The 26,576-nt window shown below is 38.3% G+C and overlaps 1 protein-coding gene across 5 annotated transcripts in view; it reads right to left on the bottom strand.

Moving 5' to 3' along the window:
• Positions 1-26,576, bottom strand: part of DLGAP1 (DLG associated protein 1) — a 977,987-nt gene that overhangs the window by 910,986 nt on the left and 40,425 nt on the right. The window lies entirely within an intron of this gene.

The raw sequence follows: 26,576 nt of genomic DNA, 5'->3' as shown, positions 1-26,576 counted from the left end.
GATGGAAGTATATTGCTTAAATGGAAATAAATACACTTCATTTTAATTTCATGAATATTATGCTGCTTATTCTAGGGCATACTTCTAATTATATCTCTTGCTCATAAGAACAAACTGTCTTCTGCACTATCTCTAAGTCCAATGCTTTCTCTGTGACATTTTGGGGGACAACTAAGCTGTCTAGAATAAATGCACACACAGCAGAAGGGAAGAATGAAGAAGAAATGCAGCTGAGGAAGTTAAGTAAAGAAAGGCACAGGTTTGGGAGGCCGAGGCGGGCAGATTACGAGGTCAGGAGTTCGAGGCTAGCCTGGCCAGCATGGCAAAACCCCGTCTCTGCTAAAAATACAAAAATTAGTCGGCCCTGGTGGTGTGTGCCTGTAGTCCCAGCTACTTGGGAGGCTGAGGCAGGAGAATCACCTGAACCTGGGAGGTGGATGTTGCAGTGAGCTGAGATCACACCACTGCACTCCAGCCTGGGTGACAGAGACTCCGTCTCACACACACACACACACACACACACACACACACACACACACACACACACACACTCTCTCAAAAGGCCCAGGTAATGAAGTGTCTCTTCTTCCAAGCTCAGGAAATTGGGCTGTTCTCTACAGGGACTGAGTGCCTAGTGGGGAAGAATTGGGGTCGGCAGTGTGGAGGATGGAGTGGAAGCTAGGCATAAACAGCGAGCTAAAGTCCTATTTAAATCTTTGCAATATTTCAAGAGAGAAATGAGGCTCTGAATCAGGGTAAGGGCAATGCTAAAGAGTGTTAAGAAATGCAGCAGACAGGACACAGTAAAGTAAAACATAGAGAGGGGAAATTCAAGAATGACACTCAAGTTTCTGATTAGAGGATGGTGAAGCTAATGACCAAGAAGGAGACGGTTTCAAAGGAAAAAATGGTTTCAGTTTTGCACATGTGTCTGTGGCACATCCATAGGGAAATATGTAGGAGGTAGATGGATATGCAGCTTGGAACACAGGAGAGATTCCTTCACCTGGAGACACTAGAGCTAGGAGTCATTAGTGAAGAGAGCCATTGGAGCTGCGGGAAAGGGTGAGCTTGCCTAGAGGGTACATATAGTTCAGGAACAGAACCATTAGGACAATGGCATTTAAGGAGTGGGTAAAGGCAGAAAGAAATTGGTGAAGAAGAATAAGGAGTCAGGTTGTACTGAAACTATTGCAGGTAAGATGCCCAAATTTTTCTTTATCACAGTCTTTACTAACTTCAGACTTCATATTAGGAAGGAAAAAGTTACTCTTCCCCACCCGCTGGCTATTACTTACAGCCAAAGACATCTTAACTGTAAAGTATCTAATATAATTTTAAGAATTATCTCATATATATATCAGGAAAGTAACAACCACAATGAAATATCACCTCACACCCATCAGGTTGTTTTACCCTGAAACATTGTTTACCCACAATGAGACATCACCTCACAACCATCAGGTTGGCTACTATCAAAACAAAAACAAAAAAAGAAAAAAATAAGTATCAGTGAGGATGTGGAGAAACTGGAGCCCTTGTCTACTGTTGATGGGAGTGTAAAATAGTACAGCCACTCTGAAAAAGTTTGGCAGTTCCTCAAAATATTAAAAATTGAGTTGTCATAAGATCCAGCAGTTCCACCTCGGGGTATATGGCCAAAAACATTGAAAGCAATGTCTTGAAGTGACACTTGTACACCTATGTTCATAGTAGCACTATTCACAATAACCAAAAAGTGGAAGTAACACAACTGATCATGGATGGATGAATGGATGAACAAAATATGATATACAAAAACTATGAATTATTATTCATCCTTCAAAACGAAGGACATTCTAACACATGCTACAACATGGATGAACCTTGAGAACATTATACTAAGTAAAATAAGCCAGTCACAAAAAGATGAATACTTTATGATTCTGCTTAAATGAAGTGTCTAGAATAGTCAAATTCACAGCAAGACAAATAAAGTAGAATGATGGCTGCCAAGAGGTACAGGTAGGGGAAAATGGGGAGTTGTTTAATGGGCATAGAGTTTCAGTTTTGTAAGAGGAAAAATTTCTGAAGACTGATAGCACAAAAATATGAATGTACTTAGCACTACTGAACTATACACTTAAAAATGGCTGACATGGTAAATTTAACGTTCTGTGTAATTTACTACAATGGAAAATCGTATAAAGCAACTGAATGGTGACAGCAAAAACAGATTGACTGTAGAATGATTTTCTATGATTGGTTAAATTAAATGATTTTTATTTTCTTCTTTATCTTCATGGATTATCCAAAATTACTACAATGGGATGTGTACCTTTTATAGTCAAAATAGAAGTTATTCCAACGAACTAGTTCACACTACCCATTATATGCAAATTGATCTACATCTCCAATGTGCTTTCAGAGCAACTGCATTATTCTGTTATATTCTGTGTCACGAGTCTGCTGTTGGCACACAATGATGTCTATTAAGATGCACATCAATTACTATAACCTGCAATTAATAATGCATAGTTTAAATATTACTGGTGAATAGTCTTCATTATTAAACCTAGATGTCTATTTCCTTCATGTTTCTAAGATACTTCTACTTCAAGATTAATTCATTTAATTTAACTGAACATCAACTATATGTAGGGCACTGTGTTAGTCCCTCCAGTGGCTACAGGGCTAAATGAGGTACGGTTTTTGATTTTAAGAAATACATTCTAATGGTGTATTGTACTGTTCTCTGAAATATTCTCTGCCCTTCCTTAGGGAAAGAATATATGTCCCCATACCATGTTGGCCCATAACAAATTGTGTGAAAAAAAAGATGTATTCCTCCCCCTTTTTTCTTAATTAATAAACCTTATGTTTTTATAGCAGTTTTAGGTTCACAGGAAAATTGAAAGGAAAGGACAGAGGTCCCATGCACCCCTGTCCCCACATGTTCACAACACTATTGACATCCCATATCACAGTGGTACACTTGTTGTAATTGATGAACCTCTATTGACACCTCATTATCACCCAAAGTCCACAGTTTCTACATCAGGGCTCATTCTTGGTGTTGCACATTCTACGAACTTTGAAAAATGTAAAATGACATGTGTCCACCATTGTAGTATCATACAGAATAGTTCCACTGCCCTAAAAATTCTCTGTGCCCAACCTATTCATCCTTCCATTCCTCCTAACCCCTGGTGACCACAAATCCTTTTACTATCTCCATTGTTCTGACCTTTCTAAAACGTCATACAGTTGGAATCATACAGTATATAGGCTTTTCAGATTATTTTCTTTCACTTAGTATGGATTTAGTTTCCTTCATGTCTTTTTGTGGCTTGATAGCTGAATAATATTCCACTGTCTGGATGTACCACAGTTTATCCATCCACTGATGGAGGACATCTTGGTTGCCTCCCAGTTTTTGGCAGTTATGAATAAAATTTCTATAAAAATCACAGGCAGTTCTAGAGGCCCTTTTTGGGCAAAGCTTTGAGATCTTTAACACTGTTTTCCACGGTTCCTTCATGTTCCCTTTTGTGTCTGACCTGTAACTGGAAGCGCTCCTCTTGGGCCTGCTCCATCAGCCTGCGCTCGTCTTGGAAGAAAGAAGCTTGGTACGGTCAGTAGTACAGAATGGTCATATACCTTAAACACATTGTTACCTGAATTTAACTTAGCCTATCCCGATTGACACATATGATCAAGTCCAGTGTATCCTTTTTATATAAATTTGCTTTAAGCCAGATAAACATAATCTCCCAGAAGAGCTTATCTATGTCACAAAACAGACATACATATTTCCCAAGGAAGATGCTCCTCCTGCAATCACTTTCTTAAATGCAAGCATTTGTTTTTCAACAGCACTGAGCAGGAGGCCTCTGCAACTAGGGAAACTCAACTGGGTCACTTTTCCCAACCTTCCTTCATTTAATAAAAATGGCAGAGTCCAGTTGCGGAAGATGTGCTCAGAAAGTTTGCTTTCTTCATCCTGCTTTTGCCTTTGGCCAGTTTGACCCACGGTGGGGTTTCTTAATTTCTAGCATCTCAATTTCTTGCTTAAGAAATAGTCCTATTTACCTATTTCACCATCCTCTAGTGTTCACTCAGTGGTTACTTCTTTGCTACCTCAAATGCCGAGTAATATTCACCCCAATCCATAGCTGGCTGACACCTATTTTCGGTGACTTCTGTGGTACTGATTGGTGAAGATCCCCTTAGCTTGAAGGAAATTGAAGAAGCGACTACATAGCCCATAACATCCCTTTTGAATTCCAGCTTGCAATTTGAATAACCTGGTCCTTCCTAGAAGCATAAACCTTCAGGATTGCTCAAGTAGAAATACTGACTTTTATTTTGACTCTTGGTCAGACAGATCTACACCCTTTATTAAAGTATGCTCCCAGAAACACATGTTCTTGGGCTAAACATTTACCTCATGGGAGCCAAAGGAGTTTCTGAATGTCTCCAGAACAGTAGTTTACTGCAATGGAGAAGCAGTCCAGACTCATTCCCTCCACATCTACACGTGGCTTTGATACCGTACCCTCTTTATTTGGTCTAAAAATATTTTTAAAGAAAAAAAGTCACACTACAAAGGCAATTGAGGTAGTTGGTTTTTAATCAGTTACTGATTTGTTGTTGTCATTTGTTTTGGTTAGAAACCCTTAAAAGGAGAAATTCAACTGATGGCTCTCTTCTCATGAACCAGAAGTTCAATTTCCCCTGACAAAAGTGGGTCAAGGGAACAGGTCATAAAAAATGGATTCCAGAGCCAGCAATCACCACCAGCAACCCAGATGGGTAGCCCAAAACCTGTTGAGGGGCAGTTGGTAGGCAGCACAGCCTGAGATTCACGGATAGAGACCTCCCGCTTCACATCATTATGGTATGTTAGTGGAGGAGCTGCTCACATCCAGGTGGGACTCCCCTGCCTTCCCTTAGGAAGCTGCATGATCTTTTCACTTATTGTTTGTTTGGGCCCTTAAAATGTGGTGAAAATACACCAGAATTTTCCCATGAAAGGTTAACAAAGTTCTAGGGGTCCTCATTATAGACCATTTAATAATGTATTATTTATTGTGAGGCTGTATCCAAGTTTCAGATGCTCCAAGAAAAAAAAGAATTTGATCTTTTGTCATAACACACTTTAAAAAATGCCTTCTTGAGGACAACAAGTTAAAAGGCTGCTAGGTCTCTTCCCTTGGCTGATCCACCTACTCAAATTTTAAAAGCTCATATAAGACAGGAAGCTTTATAATCTACTAATCTCTGTAATAACTGTACAGTCTACAGTGATTGTAGGCCCACGGATTTAAACATCATTTTATATCCCTAGGCCAAGTCCTACTTCTGAGATCCAGTCTCACATTTCAAACTGTCTACTTGACATTTTCACCTGGATGTCTCAAAGACGCTGCAAACTTAGAATGAGCAAAATAAAACACTTGAGTCCTGATGTCCAATTGGTCCCAAATCCAGTCTTCTCCTTTTTAAAGGATATGGCACTCCCAGCCAACCATTCCAACCAGAAATGTAAAAGTCATCTTTGTTCCCTCCGTCTCCCTCACCCTCATGCCTTATACGTAATCTATCAGCAAGCCATGTGTACTGTATTTCCAAGATACATAAGGCATTGATATACATCCTCTGCCATCAACTTGAACTAGACCTTCATCATCTACCACTTACAGCAGCCCTCATGTGGTTGTCAAATTCCTACAGTTGGTTTCTTTCCAGAAAAATAAATGATCTTCTTAAGACATAAATTAGATTTGGTCACTTACATACTTGAACAATTTTGTTGATTGCCTTAAAATAGAATAAATAAAATAAAACACTTAAAACAAAATCCTATCTCCTTACCGCAGCCTATGAAAACTCTGTCTACCAAGACCCGTATTTATTTGCATGCCCAGACTCCTCTTCTATCATACTCCATGCCTCTCTCTCACTGTGCTTCAGCCACAGCCATCTTTTGTGTTTCCCCATTTGGTGAACACGCCAGTCTCTTTCCCACACGAGAGCCTTTTCACACTCTCTGTACTCTACCCAGAATGGACTCTACCTCTAATTTTACAGATGGTTGATTCTTTGTTACATTTGGGTCCCATGTCAAATGGTACTTTCTTCAAGAGGCATTCCTTGACCAATCTATTGAAAATGGCAACCCCTCCCATTATTCTGGATCTCAACCATAGTTTGTTGATGTACCTACACCACAATTTGTAATGGAATTTTCGTTTGTATTTGTCTGATTGCTTTTGTCTCTCCTGCTGGCACATGAACTCTACATCTGTTTTACTCTTTTACTCACCTGGAGTCTCCCTTTTCTAGAACAGCAGTCCCCAACCCTTTTGGCACCAGGGACCGGTTTCATGGAAGACAGTTTTTCCACAGACCGGGGGCAGGGGTGGTTTTGGGATGAAACTGTTCCACCTCAGAACATCAGGCATTAGATTCTCATAAGAAGTGTGCAACCTAATCCCTCACATGTGCAGCTCACAACAGGGTTTGCGCTCCTTTGAGAATCTAATGCCGCTGCTGATCTAACATGAGGCGGGGCTCAGGCGGTAATGCTCACTCACCCATGGCTCACCTCCTTCCTGCTGTGCGGCCAGGTTCCTAACTGGCCAGGGACTGGTACTGTCCACGGCGGAGGGGTTGGGGATCCCTGCTCTAGAACAACCAATACATAGAAGGTGTGTAATAAATATTTATTAATAAAAGAATACAAAAGTAGCTATATGGCTAAACATAATAAGGTGACAAGAAAGTTTCTGCATATGTGAAGACAAACAGAAGAAAGCCACTGTCAGGATGACTATGAGTTCCATGAGCCTTGAAAAAATGTATTCATTTACTAGATGACATGGATTTCCCTTCTGCTAATAAGTGGGCACAATTCTAATCGGTATCAATTATCAAATGTCTACTGTTCTTTAATCAGGAAGAAACAAGAAGCTATTGAAGGTGTGTGAGATAAAAATTTAAGAATAAATTTCCTTTTGCTTTATTCATTATTTCACTGGCATTTTGAAAGAACTTACTTCAAACTAAGTAATTGTTCAGGTGACAATATTTAAACATTAACATAAAAATCCAGAAAAATGCACATCTACTTGGAAGGATTCCCTTGGAGAAGAATTTGGGGGAAAAATATCCCCAAAATAGAATGCCTCTAATCACCGGGTTTAATCGATTTTTGGAATAATTAGCCTAGTTAATTATTTATGAAAATCTAGGTTTTAAATGAAAACTACAGTTTATTGTTAAAATATATCTTCTTTGTAATACAAATTCCTATGCCAGTGAATCAGATAATTAATTTTAAATAGGTGGGAACAAACCTACTTTTAGAAATCAAGATTTTGATGATCATGGAAATTAGTAAAGTTCTTATGCCAATAGTGATATTTTTAGATCTGTTTTCTCTTAAAGAATTTCATAGATTGCTTTACAGAGTTTCAGTTCTCATCTATTGAAAATAAAGCATGCTCAGCCTGCACAAGTGAACATGAGACAGGTCAGGAATACCTTCATTCGGCCCTACTGTGCTGAATGAAGCCATTTGGTACGGAAAGTTAGTAGTTATCCAGAAACAAAATCTTGCTCAGAATAGTCAGAAAATGGTGTTTGAACAAAGGAAACAAGTAACAGTCTTTAAAAATTACCCAGACATTTCAATGTTAATTTTCCAGTTTCTGATTTTTCAGACTTTCATTTGAGTTTTATGCCTAATTTTGAAGTGTTCCAACACAAAACACAAGTTGTAAAAGAAATAGCACATTGCACTGGGAATTCTTTACCTAAGTTCACATTTTCCCCTATTGACATACAAAAGAAAAAGAAAGAGAAAATAAAATTCCAAATGGGTATTAACTTTTATGTAATATTTTCTTTTTCCTTTTTATATCCCTGTTACTATCTCTAAAAAATTGGGGAGGTAAGTATCACTTTTCTCTGGGTCAAAAAAAAATCAAGATAAACTTAATCAAAATCAAATAGGGGGTATAAAGTAAAATCAAGATTTTTGCCTTACTTTTAAAATTATTATTTCTAGCATCTACCTCAGTACGAGGGCTCCGTGTACTACCTATAGCCAGAGACTAATGGTTTCCTAACCTGGGAGACCTGCTGGCCATGCAGCTGGTTCTCTGTAAAGATCTGCCATTCATTAACATGGAGGGGTGGAGACGAGTGAAGGAAAGATTAAACGGTGTTTTCTGGTAAAAGTAAATAAACACAATACACATCTTTTGAGAGCCAAATAACATTTTTCCAACCTAACGATTTTTGAATACAAGTGTTTATAACAGAAGCTACTTAAGTCAATACCCATTAAATAATAAAACTCCTAATTTGTGTGAGAGAGGGGACATGCTATATAGCCTTGCTGGAATACCAGAAAGAAATATAAAAACATTCACAATCAAATGCCCAAGTAATGCTGAATGTGGGAGCTGCAGTTAACATGTTCCTAAACACCACGATAAAGACAAATTCAAGATCACTTACATTCTGACACTAGACCATGGGAAAAGTGACAGAGTCTACCTGAAGAAGACCCAGGGCCTCCTCAACCCAAGAAATATGCGCCCAGTGGAATACAAACATATGAAGGAGCATCCGCTAACAGACATTCTAACTCCACCGGCTGCGGGCACAGGGATAGCTAGAGTAATTGACTGTAGATGTCTGAAAGATACTGTTAGTCTTTTCTACATGGATTTGCCTCTATGACTTAGTAAGAGCAAATGCAAATTTAACATTCAATCCCCAGTCCGACGAAGAAAAGTGTAAAGAAAGGCAGAGAGCAGCAAATCAATGAAGCTTCCACATCCAAAGGATGTTCAACAAAGACACAAAGACCATGATTCCAAAAGGTTCATTAGCCCCACTTTGTAAAAGAATATGACCACCAGGAAATCCAGCATGGAATTCCACAGCCACTCCAATGACATGGACAGTAGCAACTCTGCAGTAGAAGTGTCCTTCATGATGATGAGGACCCAGAGTTTATCCAAAATAGCAAAATTAAAGAAAGAGACTGGGTTATTCTCAAGAATTATGGTCTTCTGCTACTCTGAAGTCCAAGAGACAGGAAGGAAAAAGCCTTTCTCAGGAATCAAAGTACAAGGAAGGTTTCCCGTAGATAAGCCATGTGGAACTGAGTAGTGCTGGGTATTGGGGGTCTCTGAGAGGAAGCCACATGTTCTTCCCTCTCAAGAACAATTTGGTTGGTTCACTTGGAAAGGTAGAAACTTATGCTGGGGCTTGGGTGACCAAAAGAAGTACAAAAGGAAGAGCAAGAGAGAGAAACCTCCTATATCTTTTTACCACATGAGCCAGAAGGAGGGATGAGTCTCCCAGACAGATGGAGAGGGTGAGCATGCTGGAGGGTAGTGTCTGTGGTTCACTGAAGGAAGAGCCCTTGGCTGGGTTTTGCTGATGGTTTCCCAAACCCATATTGCATAATGTACACAAATTTGCTAAGCTAATTAGAATATCATTTGTACAATAAAATCACAGTGGAGAAAGAATGAAACAAAGGGGTAAAGCTGCCATGGAATGAAGGTGCTAGAGCCAAAAGGTAACAACATGGGCTCTGGAGCCAGACACACCTGAGTTCTGATCCCAGGGTTACTCACTAGCTATGTAACCAAGGCAGGGTGTTTAAACTCTGAGGCTCCATGCCTTTACTTGTCAAATAGGCATGATAAAGTATCTCCACCATAGGGTAGTTGGGAGAAGTAAATAAAATAAATCACTTAAAGTCCTTTGCATAATACCTAGTGTGTAGCATGTATAACAAGTTGTTGTAGTCATTATTACTAGTACTGGTTTCCTCAACAACCATGACTTAACTATGTCATTAGAAGCCTATATTTCCTTAGTCTGGCTTCAGAAAAGCTGATTTTGGTTACTTGTAACTGATATAAAAGTCAGAGTAAGTACTAAAATAGATCATTTTAAATTAGTAAAGTCTAGGTAATAACATTTTAAACATCTGATTTATTACTTCTATGTACTTTGAAACCACACTTTATATCAAAGCACTTCTTGGATCCTATGTTCATCTTCTTTGAACTGATTATATTCACTTGAAATTATCAGCATGCATTTGTATATTGTAACAGAAATGCAAAGTCCTCAAATATTTTTTTTCCTCAGATATGCTCCTTACTCTTTATTACACCTTACAGAGATAATAAGTATTTTTTTTTTCAGAAGCAGTACAAGCCACAAGCTAATGGAGTAAAACTGTCCTGAATCTGGAATTATTTGAGCTGAAATAAGTAAATTTCAACCATTATTATGTTTTTAGTTGATAAAATTTTAAGATACATAAGGATAAATTGTTAATTTTTGTAGATCAGTCTTACCATATGTTAGGAACCAGTGGTATTTACAATTTAAATTAATCAGCCAGAGGTAAAGATTTCTTAAATCATCTTTTTCAGGACATTTTTATCTGGCTAATAAGAGCAGGGTTTATGAATGAAAAAAAGCTGTTTTATAGATCATTCATCAATATGTTATTCTAATTTAGTGTGTGCTTCTATTTTTAAGATGTAATGACTTCCTAAGGCATAATTCTAAATAGAGAATGGAGGATACAATATGATCTATTAGTTAAGGGGTATGTACTCAGATGTGTATTGTTTCTGCCATTTAGTTTTTTAGAAATACCAATGTATATCAAAATTAATGTTAATAAATATTCATAAAATCTTTGTATGTGTTCAGAGCCATAGGCCACATAAAATCATAGGAGGAGATAAGGCATATCTATGAAAAGCAAACAATGAAAAAGAACAGCATCTGTTTAAGCATTTTAAGTACAAATAGGCAAACATCTAATAGGAATTCCTGAAAACCCCAATTTGTCCCCATTGCTTTTCTGCAGGAATACAAAAAAACAAACTTTAATAAAGCAAATTTTTTTTCATTACTAGAAACGTGACTGTTCACTTTCTCCAGTAACCTTAGAAGTTGAACTCAAATACAGTGAAAGGGGAAACTGCAGTACAGTAAGTGGATATGCTATGGACATACCAACTGAAATTACACATGCCTGGCCCTGCTTGATCCTGGACAAATTGTTTACCAGCTCTCAGTGTAGCAGACCCCGCAGTGTCTATTAACTTAATAGCTATTACAGAAAATGTTTCGAAACTGATGGAAGATGATTGTGGGGATGGACATTGAAGGCATTATTGCTGCTATGAAAAGATAAATATAGGAGCCACTTCAGAAATACTGGAAATTGGTAAATGGAGAGAAACTGTTGTCCCTTTGCTTTCATCTGTGTTACTTAAATCAATACTCTATGTGTCCATTAAGCCAGGGGTAATTCATTAAATCACAAACCTGGAAGAATTTTTAGAGTTTAGCCATGTAAGACAAGCCAGGCTATTCCAGACCAAGAGTGCCGTTTTTTTGTTTTGTTTTTTTGAGATGGTGTCTCACTCTTGTCACCAGGCTGGAGTGCTGTGGCGTGATCTCGGCTCACTGCAACCTCCGCCTCCGGGGTCCAAGCAATTCCTCTGCCTCAGCCTCCCAAGTAGCTGGGACTCCAAGCGCGCACCACTCCGCCCGGTTAATTTTTTTTATTTCAGTAGAGAAGGGTTTTCACCATGTTGGCCAGGATGGTCACGATCTCCTGACCTCGTGATCCGCCCGCCTTGGCCTCCCAAAGTCTGGGATTAGAGGCGTGAGCCACCACACCTGGCCTAGACTGACCCATTTTAAAAATCATTAGGAAAGGTGATTTCAAAATATCTTTTTGATAACTCACTTCAATGTCAAATTGTTAAAAAGAAAGGATTTACTTCTATGTTTAAAAAACTATTGACACCAAACGGAATTATCTTTTTTTACACTGGAAATGTTTAATCTGCTACTACCAACAAGAATTCTTTAAAACAACAAGAGTAACAAATGATAGCTACTAGTGTTTCAGGGTCTATTTATGTGCATTTACCTTATATTAATTACATTTATTTGAAAAATCCTTGTAAAATAAGTATTATTAGAATCCCATCTTACAGGTGATGAAACTGAGCATCAGAAAACTTATTTGTCCAAAATTAAACAGCTAATGAGTAGAGAAATAAAAATGTAAACATAGCAGCAGCTGATGTCAAGTGTTATTTTTTACTATTTTACAACGTCTTAGGATGGCTTTTTCTCCATCTTTCCTCAGATATCCTTTGTTGAGACTGTTAGGGATAAAGCCAGCACTCTGATTCAGCACAATTAATCCCACAGGATGTGAAGCTTACTACTTTTCAATTACGGGTGCAGAGGCTGGCTTTCTCCAGTGAGGCAGGTAGAGAAGCAAGAGGCATAGAGAGAGACATCTATTAGAAAAAAATGAAGAAGAATATCCCTCACTTCATACGGAGCTAAAGAACCTATTCTGTAAGTGCCCTGTATTTCCCAAGACCTGCCTTCTCCCCTTCCATGCATAAATACCTGTAAAGCACTGACTCATTTCTATGCTTACTAAGCAGCAACCTGACTTGGGAAAAAAGCTAGGTATGTCTAGTTTCAGAAGGGCCCTGAGAGCATCATTAATAAAGCCCTGAATAAAAAAAGTATAGGGATGTCAACAAATCGAGGATCTGCAGTGACACCTGCACCACTCTTGAAGGCAGCTTCCTGCACCACGTGTTCCCCTACCCCTGCCAGGCATCCACCTGCACCACACCCCCAGGGCCTCCTCCTGAACAACTACCCGGGACATCCACCTGCAGCAAGCCCCTGAGCATCTGCCTGCACTCCCCATTCCCCCAGCAGCCAAGCATGGTGCTGGTGTTCCCTTTAGGACTAGAGGAAACAATCAAAGATTCTGACAAGATGTTAACAGGTGGCTGATCAGGTTGATTTTCTCTGGGGACAAGGTGACCTGAATAATTCTGTGAAAACATTCAAGTTTTGACCTAATATATCTCATAAAGGACAATTCCTCTCCTGCTGTTGTTCGGAACAGAAAAAGGACAGGCTGAGTTTTCCAACCTGCTGCTACAGCATCTGCTAATGGGCAGATGATGCCTGGGCCACTGGGGACAATCCAGAGAAGGAAATTGTCAGGTTGGCTCTTTCCTGTGTCGCATGTATATTTTCACGGATATATGTCACTAAGTGTAAAGGACATGAAATAAAGACTGCAGGACATACACAGAATGTTCTTTGTGGGGCTCTCGGGGGAGCAACTGGTAGACACAGCAGCTGAAACTAAGGTTCAACCTCTGTGACTGAGGAGGCCAAAATGTTAAGACTCTTTGGACAAAGTCAGAAGTTGAGAAAATAAATTCAAGCGCTGACGGCATCATGTCATGGCTAACTCAACAGGCAAGAATACTGATCTGTGGTGGTGCCTGAAAATGTGCATGTATGACAACCTCCACCGTGTACTGAACCTGATGGCTGGGGATCACACTTTAAGAGCTCCTGCTATAGATCAATCCACTTTGGCTTCAAAGTTTCAAAGATTTCCTTTCCCTGAGTTCAGCCTATCCTCCCTACTGAAGTTTACTATTTGTAAATACACTGCAGGTCCTTATTTTCACACTCAAACACAAGTCAACTCTTCTCTTCCTTGGGTAGTTAAAAATATGTCAAAATTTTCCACATTAGTTAGAAGTATCAGCCAAAGAGTATCAGGTTGGGTAAGTCATGCAGCAAACAGGAAATCAAGTGACACACTATTACTAATGTCAGCAGAGGCACTCCAAAATGGTTAATGATCAGATCCAAAGTTTCATTTATTTCAGTTGGAGGTGAAGCCAAACCAATTCCTATTATAGCTCACAACACAAAACTCCTTTGTCAAAACGGGTTCTACAATTTTTCAGTTAATAATCACAGACCCTGTTTGGATGAAAGGTGTGAAAGAAGCTTAAATCTTTTAACCTCATCTTTGCATTCTTAAAATTACTTTCTTTGCAAAAACCATGCTGCTTATTCTGTATAGAACAAAAAAGCCACAACTGCCAGTAAAAACAGATCCAGAACAAAAGTACCAGGCACTATACTAGGCATGAGAAAGTATTTTTTTTTTTCCTTCTGAGTTTTCTGCTTATAAAATTTAGAAGAATTACACTTATTGTCAGACTGAGAATTTAGTGATCAAGAACTAGTGATATTTAATCATTAGTGTGTGTCAGCAGCATCTGGAGATCTTTAAAGAGCATAATCCCGTTGATCATAGGGAAGTTGATCCACTTCCCTATGATTAACTAAAATATACCTGGAAAATGTAGGTTGAACTTTTAAAATTCAGAAAATATAATGTAATTTGACCCAGATAATGACAAATCTAATTATTTAATTTTCATTTTTTTAAACTTGGTATTACAATAATGCTGAATGTTATCTATGTTTGAAAAGAAAATAAAAGACATGTTTTTAGCTTAAAATTTGCCTTAACAAAACAATTTTTAAATGATAGGTAATATTTCACCATGCATGCTTTAAAATACATACAAAAATTCCGATGACAAAGTTTCCCTCTCCCATTGACTATATTCCGGCCAAATTCTAAACTATATTTTAAGGCTGCAGGCAGCAAGGGCCCAGCAATCTATATTTTAACAAGCACCTAGGTGATTTAAGCACCACACTGAGGGGACACAGACAGGGAGAGTAAAGTGCCAGGGTTCCTTGAGAGAAAGTAGCCTCAGCACTTACACAATCCAATAGCAGGGGTCTACTGATTACAGCTTTCAGAGAACACTAAAATTTATCATCCCTTTTGGCAATAACTGAACTTCGCCACTCTTTGGCCAATAAGTACCTAATCAGAAGACAATGTCTTCACGTAATCTAGCTATGATAATATTAACACTCCTTTAGGACATTAAGATGTATAAGAGGTCATAGTTAAACTCACATCTATATTATTTATAATGTTTCATTTAATCCACTAAATTTTAGGAAATTACTTTTAAATTGGTGAACAAAACAGGTTTATCAGAAACAGATATCTCTATTTATATTATTAATGTTAGGAACTAAAATATAATAATCTCACACATTCACTTAGTGGAGTCATTTTCAAAATAACAAAGAAAATGCATTATTTGCTCTTCAAGAAAACTATGGGAAGCAGGCCGGGAAGACATGGTTAATTCTATTTTACAGATGAGAACGATTCAGACAGGGTGAAATGACATTTTCAAGGTCACTTGGCCCATGAACATCAGAATCGGATCTCAAAGCCAATTTTCTTTAACATTAGGATGTTACCATTGTAGAGTATTGCTTTTTTAATTATTAAAAAGCACCGAATTGGTAAAAAGTTGCTTTGCAAAAAGAGAAATTAGAGGAAGTAAAAAGAAGACAGTCAAAAGGACCATTAGAGTCCATAATGATATGCCTGTAGCCAGCAGCAAATGGAGCTGGCTTATTTTTTTCACCACATCTCTCACCAAAATTTCCCTGTCTCCCAAAGCAATTATTTGGAATGTTTACAGGTCAAGCCAGCCTTAATGGAGATTGTACAGATTTATAAATGTTCCTATCTCCAACAATATTGCACACTTTGAAATCTTCACTTAGTATTATATTGCAAAAGATAATGGCTCAATATATGAATGATGGTAGAACTCTGACCATGACTAATACTAGGTTTAAAGATATTCTTAACATTTCTTTTTCTTCTGAATAATATTGCAAACTAAAGGTGTGTTTTCTACATTAATTAATGGTAGGTATTATTAGTTTTGATTTGGAAATGTTGGCAAAATTTAAAGTTGATATGTTACAGGCCCTACTGCTGTTTAAAAGTGTCCATTGCAATGTGTGAGTGGTTGCTCATTAATGTGGATTGAGAGCATATAATGCTTACCTGATCTATAAACCAAGTACTGAAGTTCCACCAAAAAGTCCACTTTCCTATGATCAACTAAAATACACCTGGAATATATGGGTTGAATTTTTAAAATTCAGAAAATACAATGTAATTTTACCCACATAATGAAAATTCTCGTTATTTAATTTTCATTTTTAAAACTCGGTATTACAATAATAAAGCTTAATGTTATCTATGTTTGAAAAGAAAATAAAAGATGTTTTTAGCGAAAAATTCTCCTTAACATAACAATTTTTAAATGATAGGCAATATTTCGCCATGCATGCTTTAAAATACACACAAAAATTCTGATGACAAAGTTTCCCTCCCCCATTGATTATATTCCTGCCAAATCATAAATTATATTTTAAGAAATGTTTTAATAATGCAAATCAAAGTCTTGTTCCATTTTAAAATGGAGAAATTTGTTCCTATGTGCATACAAATTTTTAAATAATTATTTAAAAGGCTGAGATTTTCCCTTGGAATGGAAATAGCTTTTGCTTCCTTTCTTTCTTTTTATCATTTTTTTTTCTTGCCAAACTCTAGTTGAGTGTCCATGGATTATTTGCAAGATCTATTTGCTATTCTGGAGAAGGCTTCACACTTAAGTAATTAGGCTATGAAATATCAAGAAGAAGAATTGGGTCTCACTTATATTTTTTCTCCCTGGCTCCCTTCTGCAGCCCTTTTTCCCACTTGCTCAGATAGTGTGGGAAGGCAGTTCCTTCCCAAACTATCTGTTCATCAACCTTTAAACTTCCCAGTCCCAATCAAAACTCTGCCAAATTGCTCTTAGGATCAGTGCCTGCAGAGATACCACATTCTAGACAGCAAAGTCACAGGACTTTTGAGGAAGGAAAGTGCAAAAGGTGTAGTGAAGGGAAGATGGTGATAAAAATGTTCCTTATCCAACAGTTTCTTGTTTTTATAAGTATATGAGTATTTCACTGTATTTGACTTGGAAAGAATAACTCTTTAGGATATTAATTAATGAATGAGAGCAAGTGAAATCTCATTTAATAGCATTGATAACTCAAAATTCAGTTCTAGCTGAGTTTGAAATACATTTTGATTTTTTTCCTGTGAAGTCAGTTTTCCTTCCTAATAATTATTTGACTGAGTTTACATTTGCTGAGCACACACTAGCTGCTCTGGAGACCGCAAGAAAACACAGCAAGGAAGAAGTTGGAATAAAGCTTAAACAACAACAAAATATAAATGCCACAGGTAATACCCAAGGTAGACAATAAAAGCACAGCTATCATGAGCTGACAAAAACATATAATATTACATAAAGATGAAAATTAATTTACTCTTACATATATTACTGGGAAATAGCTTTGAAAGTTAAAATAAATCTAATGAATTTGAATGGAGTCTGTATTTTCTTACTCTACATAATTTTTTTCTGTATCTCTTTTTAAAGTCTTTCAAAGGAAAATGTCAATTTAAAAGGAAATCCTATGAAATCAGAGATTATAATAACATGAGGAAAACGCATAAAGGACTGACAAATGCAGCGAAGTCACAGAAGACTCTGGCAGGACAGTAAAATAGTCCCATATGCTAGACATGGGCTGATTATGTAAGGCACCTAATAGTTTGATTTTGAAACAAAAATAATAACAACAAAAAAGGCTTCTCCCCATGCCTTCCTATGATCTTGAAATAAATGATAAAAATAGAAGCAACTATATCCTACTAGTTCTTTGAGAAAATAACTAATATAGAGAATAATCGTGGTAGAGAATGGTACCTTCATTGTATGGGGAAAAAACAAGAATATAAGCAACTACTTAAGTTTAAGTACATTCAATTACACACAGTTGGAAAAGTATTCACATTCATAAGTGAGGTTTCAGCACTTCCGTTAGTGGTTGAAAAAGAAAAGGGATTTTTCTTGCAATTATAAACTATAACTCAAAATTGGGTTTACATCAGCACCTAGAACACCCATGCCAAAGCAGGAGTATTAATGCCATAGGTATCCCTCAAGGCAATCCAAATCAGAGGGCAACACGGTGGTCCATTTTCCACTGCTGGAAAAAGCATATATCAATACAACATAGATGGCAGATTTACAATACCTCCTATATCATTTTCTCTGGATAGTTTCTGGAATTCAGACACTACTTTGAAACATTCATAATTAATTGCAAGTGAAAGGAAGGAAGAAAAAAAACATATTTCCTTAAGTCCAGCACTGTGTCAGGAATTATTCAAAGAACAACACAATGAGCATTTTTTCAAAGTGCCATTTTTTTTCTTTCTCAGCAAGTTTGCCACTTTCTGAGAATATAAATATATATGTATATGTATAATGATAAAAATAGACAGTGAGAGGGGACACAATAGGTCCCTATTGTTCTGAAGATTGACATTTTACACTCTTACACTTAATACAAAGTGGCTTTCACTGTTTCTCACCTAACTGATTTATCTTGTGTGCTTAGAAGGCTATCTCAAGACAAAGATGGGTCCAGGGAGTTCACTTAAAACACTAGAATCACTGGTGCCACCAACAGGGGCTCCAAACTAGCTTTAGAGAATAGACTTGCTACCAGGGGAAGGTTTTGACTACCAGTTGTCCAGGTTCTTGGCGTTTTGAACAAAGAATTGGACAAAAAGTACAAACAAAGCAACTAAAGAACGAAGGAATGAAAGCACAGATCTATTGATGTGAAAGTACACTCCACAGTGTGGGAGCAGGCTCAGCTCAAGAGCCCTAGTTATGGAATTTTCTGAGGTATTTAAACCCTAGAGGATTCCCATTAGTTACTTGGTTTACACCCTACATAAGTGAAGGCGTGGCCTGCAATCAGTCTGATTGGTTGCAGAAGGCAACCTTCTGCAAGCCTTCTACAACCAATCAGAGACTTACGTTACAAAGTTACACCTTATGCAAACGTCTGATTGGTTGTGAGAGGGGACCAATCAGAGGCTGAAGTGGTTACAAAGTTATTGCCCTACGCAGATGAAAACTAGGCCCACCACCAGTCTGATTGGTTGTGGGAGGGGACCAATCAGAAGTAGTTTCCATTTTTCATCTGTGATGCAGAAAGGGAGGGGAGTTTGCAAAGGCAGTAACCCCTGGTCCCATTGTTACTTGAGCATGGAAAGTTGGGGTTTTCCTTCTGATTTAGTTCTAGGAAGTCAGCATGAATCAGCCTTAGGTTCCCTGCCTCCAGACCCTATTCTCCTGTCTCAAGAGAATTTAACATAAAGCCTTGCATAGTTGTAAGGGTGCTTTTGTGCACATATTTTAATCTGTGAAACAACTCTGAGAGGTGAGGAAGGTATTATCATGCTTCATAACTGAGAACACTGAGGTTAACAGAGGTTTGTGAATGTCCAAGTTCACACTGCTAGGAAAAGGTAAGTCTCTTTTTGCTAGGTGGGAAGAGAGGCAGCGCATAAGTAGATGCCCTTTTTTAGCCTCTAATTCTCTCTATACACTAGAATTCGAGTAGGATATTGGGAGTGGTTGTGTCAGGGAATGAATTAGAAGACAACCAGCAAGCCAGTTAGAAGAGTCCTGCAATAGTAAATGGAGAGAAAGAGGGACTAATTGATCTTGAAATAGGGAGAAATCTTATAAGCATGAGAACTGTATAAAATATAAAATTAGTGGCTTTATGAGAAAGTGCAAACTGAGACAATGTAGTCAAAAGCTGGATAAATATATTTCTGCAATGTTGACTTTGGTTGGCAATTTGAATAAAAAGCAATTTCTGTGGTCTCTTCTCACTCAAAAGAAGTTGATGATTTTATGATCATTGGGAGCTTTACTTTTAAAATTGCACTCTCCTGTCACATTAAGTTAGATTTTTGTTAGTTGCTGAACCATGAAATCTATTTACTTTATGTAAGAAGGTGGCTTACTCCATGCAATTCTAGCCACAAAACAATAACAGTTAAGTTTAATCCCACTTTAGCAATGCAAATTTTACCAACCAGAAAAAATAATGGGCAAAACACAATTTGGTTAAAGGGAAAAAAAGTAGCATTTGCTGTAAAAAACAAGGTAATTGGGGGTGGGAGGACTTTTAATTCTAGCCACCCGAAAGTACTATTTGGCTGCCCAAGTTTTTCCCTTTAGAGAAAGAGATGTCATCTTTACACAGGTAAATTAAATAAGTTCTAGCTAGATGAAAGCTAGATAAAGAAAGAGGGAATTTGAATGTAAACTTTCTGGATTTAGTTATCTGTACAAAGGATATGCTTACTGATCCTCATTACTGACTCCACTTGCAAGTAGAGTGGCAGTAACGCAGAGCAGTCAACAGAACCTAGCATTGGCATTAGGCTTGGCTATGCTTCCTAGGAGCTTTCTGGGTCTGGGCAAATCCCTTCCCTCAATCATGTATCTAAAAGTATCTAACAGGCCGAGTGCGTTGGCTCACGCCTGTAATCCCAGCACTTTGGGAGGCTGAGGCGGGAGGATCACTTCAGGTCAGGAGTTCAAGACTAGCCTGGCCAACATGGTGATACCCAGTCTCTACTAAAAATACAAAAAAAATTAGCTGGGAGTGGTGGCATGTGTCTGTAATCCCAGCTACTTGGGAGGCTGAGGCAGGAGAATTGCTTGAATCCAAGAGGGGGAGGTTGCAGTGAGCCGAGATTATGCCAGAGTGAGACTCAGTCTCTAAATAAATAAATAAATAAATAAGAAAAGTATCTAACAGGCACTCAACAGACATTTATTGTCCGACTCTCCTGCAGCAGGTCCTATCATACACCCTGGGGGTATGGAGATGAACATGAATTTTGTCAAAGAATTTAGAGTTGAGTAAGATCATACGAATCTGTAATCAAGTTTGGGCCTTAAAGTATTCGAGGTGTTGTGATAGATACCTTTGAGGTGGTAGAAGGAAAGATGAAGAAAAGAACAGTCAAGTTTACAGAGAGGAGAAAGGGAGGCGAGTCAGGAAAGGCTCCAAAGAAAAGTTATTCTTGATCAAAGTCTTCCCAAAAGGGTCGATATTTATCAGGTGCATATTCACGGTAGTGGTTATAATGGTGTGCGTATTCGTGTGTGTGTGTTGCAGGGGGTGGGAGAACAGAGGTGCTATGCCAGCCATAGAAAGTACCATAAAAAGCACAGAACTAAAACAGTAGGCAGTTCACTATTGTTACTACATCCAACTGGAGACTAAAATCAGCAGAAAAACCAGGGATTGAAAAGGTTTTTTTTTTATAAGCCTAAGGCCAAACCAGAAACCATAAGCGATAAACAAACAAAAAACCAAAAAAGAATATGTCAAAATTACAATAAGAGTTGAAAAACAATGGCGAGATATAAACATGACATTGGTATAGGGGATATGGCATACGAGACATATTGGCAGTTGGGACAGCAAAAGGTTTATAGTTGATAGAAATTGATAAAAGATGAGCAAACCAATTAAAAATGAGTAAAACAAAATGTACAAAATTAATAATATGTCCATTATAAGTCTGCAAAAAAATTCAGCCTCACTACTAAGGAAGAAATAAAAATTAAAGTAATAACATATATTATTCATATATTAGATTGGTACAGGTGATTCATTGTTAAAACTGTATATCAGCCAAAGTGTAGAAAAATCATATACTCAAAAGCAGAGGTAGGTATATCACTGTCAAATAAGAATATTTCTGGGGTTAATTTGACAACATCTAGGAAAATGCTCTAACCTAGACTAGCAATTCCTTCTAGAATTTAAGCTCAATTGGCAAATGAAACCATTATACACACACACACACAAACACACAGACACACACACACACATTGTATTTTGTAGAAGCCAAAAAATAAAAACAACCCAAATGTCCAGCAATAGGTTATTTAAACAAATTATAATATTATGATATATCTACTACATGGAAACTATAAAAGAATTTAAAAAATGGTAACTTAGGGTTTTGTTTTTTGATAAGAAACTAGTTAATATAAAATATTAGGCAAGAAAAGGTGGTTACTGACAGTATTCCATTTTTCTAAGTTATAAAGAAAAAAATGGTGCTGAAAAGAGAATGATACATGTGACTACAGTTAATTTTTTTAATTTATTTTCTTCTTTTGCAGTTTCTATAATTCTTTTTTTCCAAGTAGATTAAAATATTTGCAAAACTTCCTATGTGGAAGGCAGTAAGCAGTAATATGCTATCTGCAAATTTGGGTATCTTACAGATAATGTGATGTTGAGAAATAGCAACCTTTTGGTTTTCCTATCTCTATCACAGAATTCACAAATCTTGAAAATAAAATCAATACATTTTTCTTTCTGAAGATAGCGAGGGATATAAAATTAATATCGATGAGAGACAACGTCTTTAGTTATTTATGTTAAAGCTTTATGCAGGTTAAAGTTTAACTGGTTCTTTGATTAACACCATTCTTACAGGAGTAAGATGGTATCGTATTGTGGTTTTGATTTGGATTTCCCTGATCATTAGTGATGTTGATAATTTTTTCATGTTTGTTGGCCATTTGTATACCTTCTTTTGGGAATTTTCTATTCATGTTCTTAGCCCATTTTTTGATGGGATTGATTTTTTTTTTTTCTTACTGATTTGTTTGACCCTCTATTGGGTATCTACCCAGAGGAAAAGAAGTCCTTATTTGAAAAAAAATACTTGCACACACAAGTTTGTAGCAGCACAATTCACAATAGCAAAATTGTGGAACCAAACCAATGACCATCAGTCAACGAGTGGATAAAAAATCTCTGGTATATATATAGGATGGAATGAATTAACTCCATGAAAAAAGAATTATAGAAACTGCATATATAGGATGGAATGAATTTACTCAGCCATAAAAAGGAATGAATTAACAGCATTTGCAACAACCTGGAAGAGATCAGAGACTATTATTCTAAGTGAAGTAACTAAGGAATGGAAAACCAAACATGGTATGTTCTCACTGATATGTGGGAGGTAAGCTATGAGGACGCAAGGGCATAAGAATGATACAATAGACTTCAGGGACTCGGGAAGAGTGGGAGGGAGGCAAAGGATAAAAGACAACAAATATGGTGCAGTGTATACTGCTCAGATGATGGGTGCACCAGGTTCTAGCAAATCTTCACTAAAGAACTTACTCATGTAACCAAATACCACATGTACCCCAATAACTTATGGAAAAATAAAAAAAATTGGTAGAAAAATTCAATAAGTTTAGCTAGATTTTCAATACTAAAATAGTCAAAACAATCAGATAAAGTTAACTTCCATTTTTAAAGTAGATTCTAAATAATTCCAAATAATATAGCATTCTGAGAATTATCAGAAGCATACATATAGGTACATACATATAAAGTATATATGCATATTAAGTATCCCATTTCCAAACATTAAAATGTAATATGAAAGTATAAAACCATATATAACAGAACTCTCATACATTGCTGATGGAAGTATAAATTGCTTAAAACATTTTGGAAAACTGTGTTTGCTATAAATGGAATTACATATACAGTATCCTCTGATCCAGCAATTTTATTTTCAGACACACAACCCCCCCAAATATATATATATATATAATCAAAAGATGGAATCAAGAACATTCATAGCAATAGAAGCAATCAAAAAAGTTTAAGATCGTGACACAATGAGAACAAACTATTGCTATGCATGGCAACATCGATGGATCTCGCAATTATAACCAACAAAAGATGCTGTCCCGCGTGACATGGTGTACCACAGAGAATCCCCACTTCAACCTGAGGTAATCGTTTTCCCAGCTCCAGGAGTTTTGCCTGCTGAAGGCTCATGCCTGACTTCCTCTGGCAAAAGCAGCAACCCTCCAATAAGTGGGTGATATGGGCCTGCCCCTTTGCCTCAATATGGGACATCTCTGGAGAACAGTCCTTACTCCAGAGCACCTCATGGGTTTGGCTGAGGTCTTTGGTGCAATTGCATCTTAGTTCAAATTCTCCCTCTGCCCAACCTACTTTTCTCAGCCCCTTGGAGATGGTGTTGCCAAGAAGGCTCTCCAATAAATTTTTTTTTCATGCAACTCTCTGAGTTTCACAGTCTGTTTCCTGGAGAACTCAAGAAAAGAGAGGTGGTACAAGGAATAGTCCAAGCATCACCCACCACACAGCTAACAACGGAGACCCATCATCAGTAGAGAACTGATAGCCTCTGGGATGAGATAATGGTACAGTTATTAAAACTTTTAATGGCAGAAAAGAATACACTGGAGGATACAACATCACGGCTGTTTGCAAGCTTTGGGTGGACTAGTAACTACGGTAATGGGATCAGATGGCTCTTGCTTAGGGTGTATCAGAGAAAGTCAATGAAAAACAAAGCAGCAATTTAGAGCAAAGTGAATAGATCAGAGGGAGTCAATTTCTATTTTCCATCGCTGTATAACAAATCACCCCCAAAACTTTGTCTTAAAATAATGACCATTTTATTATTATCTTTCATAATCTGCAGGTTGACTGGGCTCAGCGAGGCAGCTTTTCTTCTCCACGTGAGATTGGCTGGAGTCATCTGAAGGCTCCACATTCTGCAACATCCAATATGGTTCACTCATGCGGCTGGCATTGGATTCTGGCCGTAGGCTAGGATATCAGCTTAGGATTTTGACTGGAGCATCCAGTCCTCCTTCATGTGACCTCTTCATGTTGCTTGGGCACCTAACAGCATGATGGCTGGGTTCCAAGAGGAGAAAGAGAAAGTTGCCAGTCCTTTAATGGGCTTGGAAGTCCGAGAACATAACCATCACTTCTGCCACATTTGATTGATCACAGCCTTCAAAAGTCCAGCTCAGGTTCAAGGGGAGCAAAAAACAAGCTCAATTTCTTGATGAGACATGCTTATATAGGGAGAATGTCAGGGGAGTTAAAGCGAGGAAGGACGTCCTCATCTTGCAAGACTAACTACTACAGTCTCCTTGGTATTGTGTAAACAGACTCATTTCCTATAGTCAGATGCAGAACAGGCTGATGATAAGGCTCAGGGCTTAACGATAAGGGAAACTGGACATCTCAGCCAGCCCCAGCAAGTCAGCTGTGCCAAGGCCTGGTCCTGTGTTAGTAAAGAGGGGGACCGTGAGATTTGCAATATCTCAGTTGATGCACATGAAAATCTCTTATCACTAGATTCCCCAGAACCTCCTGGGCCTAAACAAGTGCCCCACTCCACTCTGTTAAGGCTATCATCTCTGCCTGGCATAAACATGATGCAGAGGGCTCTGCCTTGCAAGATAGCAAGTGCCCTCATCAAGATATAGTCAGCTTCTCCTCCAGGCTGCCAGACCAATAACTAGGTCAGGTAACAACATAATCCAGCTGGGTAAGTGCTGGCTCTGCTAACAGAGAAGGGTGTCTACACTGAAGGAGCTGTGGCACCTGCCCAACATGCATGGCTAGAGCTGAGAAGATGGGTTCAGGGTCTAGGACCAAGTATGGAGAAACATAAAGTTTAATAAGGAACAGCTTATTGACATGGGAACAACCACCGGTTATGTAGGATTTAACTCTTAAAAAGGACACCAGAAGACAGAATTCATGTTGCTAAGGTGGCTCTCTGAAATTTGGAGGTGGCAATGGTCCAAAGCAAGGCCAACAATAGAAAAAGAAAAAGAAAAACATACAGAGAAGTGAACACGATAGGGTATAGATTCCAGGATACACAAAGGCCAGAAAACCCACCAGGTCCCCACACTCCATCCTGGATAATACATGATTTGCCAAAGTCCTAAGAAATGCGCTGCCTAGACATGCACAGGCAATGCTGCAATGCTCAGTGGTGCTGCCTTTTTAGGCGATGGCAGATCAGAGGGGACGCTATTACAGAGCGTCAAGCCCATGATATTCACAAGGAGGCAGGGAAGGACATGTCTGGCATCAGGTAATTCACCGGGGCGTTTTTGATACTCCCTGCCCAACTGTGATGGAGTATGGAGAAGTGCCGCAGCCTGAGACAGGCATGGTGTTCAGATGGAGATCTGGATCACTTTACCTGGTTATCCATCTAGACAAACAGAGATGCTAACAGAGGATGTGGGGAATCTAGCACTGGCAGGAGAGAAAGGACATGAGGAGGAGCAGTGCAGCCCAGAGACCAGCTGCTGCAGCTAGGGATTCATTCCACTCCCTGGAGGAACTCTTCCCCATGAGATTAAATGAAGCAAGTGGATCCCAGCAGCCCGGCAGGTGGACTACAGCACATGCAAGTGCACCTCCTCCATTCCCTCCCCAAGTCTGAGATGGTCAAGGCCTGGCGCCCTTGCTCATTTGTGCCATGAAGCTCTGAAGTCCTGTGTGGGCCTGGATAAGGACTCTGGGGCAACTACATCTCCATTCAACTCCTCCTTCTGACAGAACCTCCCTCCCCTACTCCCTTACGGGCTATTCTGCCACGAGGGCTCCCCAGTCAACTTCTTGTTTGTCAATCTCCATCTCAGGATTGAATTCTAGGAAAGTTAATCTTAGTCAGAAACTAAACACAAAAGGACACACACAGTATAATCATTATTTCCATAAAGCTCAAACATAGGCAGAAATAAAATCTAGTGTTAGGTATCAGGACAGGGGTTTCCTTTGTAGGAAGGCAGTGGCTCAAAGGAAAGATAAAAGGGTTTCTGGAGAAATAATAATGTTCTCTTTCTTATCTGGGGGTTACTGACATGGATATAAATTCTGAAAATTCATCAAGCTGGGCCACCATGATTACAGCATTGCCACACTTTATTTATATACTCTATACTTCAAGAAAATGGTTT

This window comes from Pongo pygmaeus, chromosome 17 (genome assembly GCF_028885625.2).
Source record: "Pongo pygmaeus isolate AG05252 chromosome 17, NHGRI_mPonPyg2-v2.0_pri, whole genome shotgun sequence".
In the NCBI taxonomy this organism is placed as follows: Eukaryota; Metazoa; Chordata; class Mammalia; order Primates; family Hominidae; genus Pongo; species Pongo pygmaeus.
This window is presented reverse-complemented; position numbering and strand designations above follow the sequence as displayed.